Below are 6,875 nucleotides of genomic sequence, written 5' to 3'. Positions count from 1 at the left end.
ATTGCTAGAATCTCCTCTGCAAGCTTACTGATTATTTTGGAAGGTATTAATAACGTAATGATTCACTGAATTATACGAATCTGTCTTCACTGAAAGTGTGTGAATGTATCATCATCATCATCAAAAGGCTGCGACGTATCATCATCAAAAGGCTTCAATGTACCATCACCAAAAGGTGTCAAACTATTGTCACCGAAAAGGTGTGAAAGTATCATCACTCAAAGGTTGCAAACGTATCATAACCGAAAGAGTACGAATGTACGATAAAGGGTGTGAACGTATCATCACCGAAATGGTGCAAATGTATCATCACAGAAAGGGAGCGAACATATCATCACGGAAAGGGTGCAAACATATCATCACCGAAAGAGTATGAATAAAAAATCGTCACTGAAAGGGTATGAACGTGTCATCACCAAGGGGTGCAAACATGTCATCACCGAAGAGGTGCAAATGTATCATTACCGAAGGGATGCAAATGTGTCGTCATCGAAAGGATGCGAACCTGTCGTTACCGAAAGAGTGTGAATATATCGTCACCAAAGAGGTACAATATAATGTGACCGAAAGGGTATGAATATAACATTACCAAAAGGTGTGAACGTAATGTCACTGGAATGAGACTTGCATCATGCAAGATGTTGATTTGTATGGATGCAAGTGGCTGGTGGTTGAGACCAAGCCCTCATGAGTGGACAACATATTGTTCATGGCTGGTGTTATGGACCATGATCCATAGGTTATTGATTGATTTTTCATACACCGGTGTATATGAAGCATCCCAATGGTTTTATCATTGTATGTGCTAAAAACACATAGGCAGTGACATCAAATGTTTGATGAAATTTTCTTATCAAGTGGTTTTAGGTAGACCAGTAGAATAAGAGTTCATAAAGTAATTGATGATTCTTATAATAGAATAATTATTTGGTTGTATGTTGATGACATGTTTATCTTTGACACGAATCTTAGACAAGTAGAGCGTACTGAAGTTTTATTGTCATAAAATTTTGTAATGAAAGCCATGGAGGAAGTGGATGTAATTCTTGAAATTTGAATCAAACATACAAGTAAAGGATTATCTTTGACATAATCTCATTACATCAAAAAGTTATCAAGAAGTTTAATTGTGAGATTATTCTCCAATGAACACTCCTATGGATGTGAGTGTGAAGCTTGTGCTTTATACAAGAGAAACAAAATCACAAAATCACTCCTATGGCTGTAAATGCATGTTATAACGAGCAGTAGACCGTATATAACGTATGTTATATGGATGTTGAGGAGATACACGAGTAATTGTATTACTAAACATTACCAGGTCTTAAGACAGATATATGTATATGGTATATGTATCGAGATAGCTGGTTCACCTCTGGTTTTATTGGCGTTTCCTGAATTGTACATATAAGGTATTGTTAATCGCTCACCACATTGATTGTATATGTTTGTGTTTGGAGATGGCAGTGAAAACAATTATAATGCTAGTGATATTTAGATTGTTAAAATATTTTGATAATGTATTATAATATGGAAGAGGTTTGCCCGGAATGGATCAGGGATAAAGAGATAACAAGGTTGTTTCATTAAGGTATATGTAACAAATGTAAAAAAATTGACCAAAATTGATTGCTTATGCTCACTAAAATGAAAAATAACCTTGGTTCTTGTTTATGATTGTAGTGAAAGCAACATCAAGTGGAAATTGTCTACGCCGCATCCTAAATGAAAATCTTGTTTCTGGTGGAATAACAAACATTCTAGGTATTAATACATTTTGACAAACTTTATCTCTAATCTCTAATCTAATTATGCAATTTATTATCTTTATATCTTGCTTGATTATGTTAAACTCAATAACATTTTTGTGAAACAACTTATGTAAAATTAAAATTGACAACATTTTTCATAATAAAAGTTTCATAAAATTAAATTTGACAACATTTTACGAAACGACGCTCATAAATAAAACTCAAAATGATTCGGCAACCTTCAAAAATCGAACAAAGATCGTACAAAAGGACTTTCAGAGAAGGAAAGAGATGGAGCGACAGCTGAAAAGTGAACTTCTCCTATCAGCCTCTCTCCACGGTCTCACATTCTCTCTCTTTTGCCTCATCGTCCAAAGATTCTTCCCGATTTCCCAACAAGTCTTCATAATCGCCCTTGGCATCTTTTGATCTCCCTCGGCAGCTTTTGATCGCCTATAGCTAATTCTAAAACGCCAAAAGGCTTTCGACAAGATACTTATTCATTTATGTAAAACCAATGATACCGAAACTGAAACCCAGATCTGAAAAATACGGATCACCGAACCAAAACTGCAAGATATGCTTCAGCCTAAATGCGGCCAGGAAAGTAGAGAAAACTAGGAATAATCAATATTCTTACTATCTGCAAGGGATGGACAAAAACGAGAAGAGGAAGTGGGAATAAGCAAGCAAAACAGAGAAGAGGCAAACCCGAATCTTTGAGAAACTGAGGTATGTCCGACTTAGGAATTTTCGAAATCAGATTTGGAGTTTTCGTAGGAAGGTACTAAGAAATAAAAACGATTTGGAGATTGTCGTAATCTAGGTGGGTAGTCTAGCGAACTAAGTCTTATCCCATTTTCCCTATCTCGATCTATTGTTTCTTAACTATATAAGCAGACCTAGCAAACCGATCTAAACTCTCCAAAAAACCAAGAAACGATCGCGATGCATACTCAACTCGCTTGCTAAAGAAAAAATTTGAGACGCGAACATCGTCTTAAAAACGACTCGTTCCTAGCAATTTTCTCAAAACCGACATATTCCAAGTCGTAACCCAAAAACCACTAAATCACAATCCTAACGCCGTCTTTAAATCAACCCAGATTGTCGATCATCCCAATCCTCAAAAGAAAAAACGTATACAACCTTTCAAAATATCGATTCAGCCATTTTCTTTCGTAAAAAAAGACAGAGTAGGTATATATACTATACTCGTATACTCCCATACTTCAAAATTTATTTTGCTCGGGAGAAAACGATTTCGACAGTAAAAACTCTCACAGCAGTAGGCAGAAAAACACTTAGGCAATGTGATGCCTCATCTTTTAATGGTCATCTTTTAGATATGATGGTATATTTTTGGTATTTCGAGTAGTTTACGAAATTTTGATGACACATATATTTTGAATTTTAAATTTTAAATTTTTTAGTTTTCAATATTTTTAAATATTTTTATTAAGTAATAACATGTTGTTGGCGTGGCCATATCTGAGATTTTAGAGGTATAAAAATTTAGAAACAAATTTAATAAAAAAATATTATAGTTATGGAACCTATACCCATATAAAAAAACTCTAAATTTGTGGAAACCAAGACTAATATTTCAATTGAGATGTGCCCATAATCAATCCTAGTTGTTGGTGTATTATCCGAAACAAGATATACAGTATCTGTTTGTATTTGCGACATTGATTCAACCACTAAAAGATCGTTAGTCTAGAAATTCAATGAGTTTTCCACATAAGATAATACTAATAGTGTTAAAAACTTAAAATATACTGTAATACTTTTGTAGAATTTTACAAGTATAAAATGAGTTTCTCATGTCAACTCTAACAAAACACAAAAACATAAAATTTGATATTTTATAAATAATATTGCAACAAATTATAAATAGATTAATATTATAAAAATTAATTTAATTTATAGTTAATATGAATATTCTAATTATTTTTATTTTAATTAATAATAAAACTAAATGTATACTACAGTTACATTAAATTATAGCAAAATAGAATTTATTTTCATATTAAATTTATAAAATTTATTCAACTAATATTTTATATAAAATAAACAAATGAACATATACATTAACTGCAACTTAATAATATTTTAAATAAAAGATGGAAACATAAAATTACAAATTTTAATAAATAAATATAAAATTTAAATATGATAATTATAGTTAGTCTTTTAAAAATAATTAATATATTAAATTATTAAAATTAAAAAGTATATAATTTTGTTTTGATTTAGGATTTAGTGTGATGATTGGTGAATGAAAAAAAAACAAGTCTTACACTAAAAGATCAAATAATTTTTTTTTTGTTATAAGAAAATTATGAAGAACTCGCCTAATATTATTTTTGCTAATTCTGATAAATTTAAAAGTGTGTGGTGTATACGTGATTTAAAATAAAATATGAAAATTTATTTAACACAATATAAAAATTACAACGAAAATCACTCACTTGTCTATTTTCTCTCACAAATCAAGCTATCCATTGTCGCTTGGTTTAACACCACAAATATAATAAAATTATAAATAGAACTACAGATATGTTCTTTTTCCTTTCCTACGTACTCTTAAAGGAGTCTACAACGACTTTTCATGTCACTACTCTGATCCAATGCAGCAGCGACCATACTTCTACTGATATTTCACGTCTGTCAACATATGTTATCATCATACCTTTTTGCCTTCACTTTTTTTTTATAAAAAAATATTATTCACAAAATCTGTTGGAGTACACATTTTAGTTTTATGATGACAATATTTACTCTCTTTTTCTTTGAAACTAGTGATGACAATATTTACGTGATTAAAAAATAGAGGTATTATAACTAGAATTTATGGGCGGGAACATGCAAATCAGTTCTGCTTGACATTTTTTTAAAATCAAAATTGAGATTGAAGGGACAATAAAAATGTAAGCGAATTTACTAATAAAGCACCTTCTGGGATTACAAAGAAGAGGTATTATCAGCGAAACTTGCAACATTGATTTAGGCCATGCATGCTGTTGATTGATGTCTTTAATTAAAAAAAGATTCACTTGTATAATTCACAAAGAAAACTTTATATATCCACATTTATTTCATTTTGAATTTGTAACTTTCAATAGAAATTTAGTCTAAAACATTTTATATATTTTAATTTTTAGTAATATAAATATACTACATGAAGATTATGTTCTTAAGAGTTTTAAAAATAGATTTGAATTTATGAATGCGCTTTAAGCAATAATATAAGATAATACAATTGAAAGCCTATGCAACAGTAGAAGCACAAAAAAAAAAGGGGAATTGGGGCCTATAGCCATGAAAAAAACATTAATCAGAAGACTAGCACTTTACCCTAACGGATCGATACACGCCGTGATATATACATAATATTACTGTAAGACCCTTTTTAATTTACCGGCTCACCTGCTATGAAAAAAATGAAAAATCATTTTCAATTAACTCCTAAGTAAATCGTGTCTCTTCCCTTTCCACACAACCTCCATTCCCACTTTCTTCATCTACGGTTCTTCCCCCTCCATACGCTTCTCTCGCAAATCTCCTTCACCCGCTCGCCTCCGTCTCCGTCGTTCTCGCTTCAGATCGTCTCCGTCTTCTATTTTGCTTCTCGGTTCTCTCCATCTTCGCTAACGCGTTACGGTGTCGGCAGAGCCAAGTAAAACCGCCGGTGTCTTCAACTTCATATCGCCGCGGGGTTCTCAATTCTCTGCCACGACCGTAAGTTCTTGCCTCCTTATGCTTCTTCTCTGTTTCTCTGTTTTGATTATTCTATCTCGTCAAAATTAGGGTTTTTACAAGTTCTCTGTATCATCGTGAAGGAACCAATAACATATCGTATGAAGCTGTTTATACTACTATTGCTTGGAATTATCCATTTCAAATGACATAGTATTCGGGAATCACTCAACCATTTTTTGTAGTATACTATATCTTGTCATATCATGGTATGTATTTTTATTTTAGGTTTCCACTTCGAATGACATAGTAATCAGGAATCACTCACCCAGGATATTTAGTAAACTATAAGTTTGCAATTGCTTGATTTGCTACCGGTGAATCTGTGTTGTTTGAGTAGTATGCGCATGTTCAAAAGAACTGGCCTCAACCATTATGTGTAGTTTTGGTGTGGTTTGATTAGTAAGTTCGTCATGTCCGTTTTGTTGTTCATTTAATTAACAAGTGGAATAGAATTAAGCTACACTAACAAGACAAATAGTATACATGTCAAACTATTCCATTTCATCTCTAATAGTAAAGCCCCTAATACTATTTTCCATTCTTCTATCGGTTCACCATCCTCTAAGTCTTTCATATGTACTTGTTTTCATTAATTTTTGTTAAGTGTTTAACGTCATGTGTAGGTTTACCACTCTCACATTAGATTTGTATCCAAGTGACGTATACAATATATGGAATGGAAAATGTCCACCAGAATATACATGTCACTACAAGCTTTGTATATAAGTTTACCATAGATTTCGCTTCCCTGTGCTGGATTTATATTTTCCTATCTTGGGTTTAGTATTTGATGTCAAGTATTCTATTATCATACCCCATATCTTTCTATTTGATTTTGCTCATAAAGCGTCTACATACATATGTCTCCTATTATGCCAGGTGAGTTTTATTCAAAAAGGTTTGGGTTCCATTAACTAGGTTTTGGGGTTTACATTCCCCTAACTTGGCTTTAGTGTTTACTCTCAAGTATAGTTTTAACACTCCCTCGTAATGAATCATCTAAATACATATGTCCCCTATTATACCATGTGGGTTTAATTACAAAAAGGTTTTGGTTCCGTTTACTATGTCTTGGGGTTTATATTCCCCCAACTTGGGTTTAGTGATTACTTTCAAGCTTAGTTTTAACAGGCCCTCATTAAATTTGTTTCCACCTAACATAGTATACTGTAAATGGAATGGAATGAATATAAAACTATATAACTATCAGAATAGGATTTGGGGTTTATATTTCCCCTAACTTGGGTTTAGTGATTACTTTGTCCCCTATTATGTCATGTGGGTTTAATTAGAAAAATGTTTAGGTTCCGTTTACTATGTCTTGGGGTTTATATTCCCCTAACTTGGGTTTAGTGATTA

At 32.3% G+C, this 6,875-nt stretch overlaps 1 non-coding gene across 1 annotated transcript; it reads right to left on the bottom strand.

Moving 5' to 3' along the window:
* Window positions 1-4,680: 4,680 nt before the first annotated feature.
* Window positions 4,681-4,817, bottom strand: LOC125577495. The gene has a single exon (XR_007315906.1). It is a non-coding gene; the product is annotated as a small nucleolar RNA snoR83 (small nucleolar RNA).
* Between the last annotated feature and the right edge of the window lie 2,058 nt (window positions 4,818-6,875).

Source organism: Brassica napus, chromosome A8, assembly GCF_020379485.1.
Source record: "Brassica napus cultivar Da-Ae chromosome A8, Da-Ae, whole genome shotgun sequence".
NCBI lineage: Eukaryota > Viridiplantae > Streptophyta > Magnoliopsida > Brassicales > Brassicaceae > Brassica > Brassica napus.
Note: the sequence above shows the minus strand (reverse complement) of the source record. Positions and strands in the feature narration are given on the sequence as shown.